We start from the raw sequence: 973 nt of genomic DNA on the forward strand, positions 1-973 counted from the left end.
TACGATTACAGCGATACCACATTTATATAGTTTTATGGATTTTGTTTTTACAGTGTTCTCTATTAGATAATACTGACCTGTTCTCTACATTCTCCAGGTCAGTACGATTACAGTGATACCACATTTATATAGTTTTATGGGTTTTGTTTTTACGACGTTCCCTATGAGATAAAACTGACCTGTTCTCTTCATTCTCCGGGTCAGTACGATTACAGCGATACCACATTTATATAGTTTTATGGGTTTTGTTTTTACGGTGTTCCCTATGAGATAAAACTGACCTGTTCCCTTCATTCTCGGGGTCAGTACGATTACAGAGATACCACATTTATATAGTTTTATGGGTTTTATTTTTACAGCGTTCCCTATGAGATAAAACTGACCTGTTCTCCTCATTCTCCGGGTCAGTACGATTACAGTGATACCACATTTATATAGTTTTATGGGTTTTGTTTTTATAGCGTTCCCTATGAGATAAAACTGTCCTGTTCTCTTCATTGTCCGGGTCAGTACGATTACAGTGATACCACATTTATATAGTTTTATGGGTTTTGTTTTTACGACGTTCCCTATGAGATAAAACTGACCTGTTCTCTTCATTCTCCGGGTCAGTACGATTACAGAGATACCACATTTATATAGTTTTATGGGTTTTGTTTTTGCGACGTTCCCTATGAGATAAAACTGACCTGTTCCCTTCATTCTCCGGGTCAGTACGATTACAGAGATACCACATTTATATAGTTTTATGGGTTTTGTTTTTACAGCATTCCCTATGAGATTAAACTGACCTGTTCTCTTTATTCTCTGGTCAGTACGATTACAGAGATACCACATTTATATAGTTTTATGGGTTTTGTTTTTACGACGTTCCCTATGAGATTAAACTGACCTGTTCTCTTCATTCTCCGGGTCAGTACGATTACAGCGATACCACATTTATATAGTTTTATGGGTTTTGTTTTTACAGCGT

The sequence above is a fragment of the Bufo bufo genome, chromosome 1 (assembly GCF_905171765.1).
Source record: "Bufo bufo chromosome 1, aBufBuf1.1, whole genome shotgun sequence".
Classification (NCBI taxonomy): domain Eukaryota; kingdom Metazoa; phylum Chordata; class Amphibia; order Anura; family Bufonidae; genus Bufo; species Bufo bufo.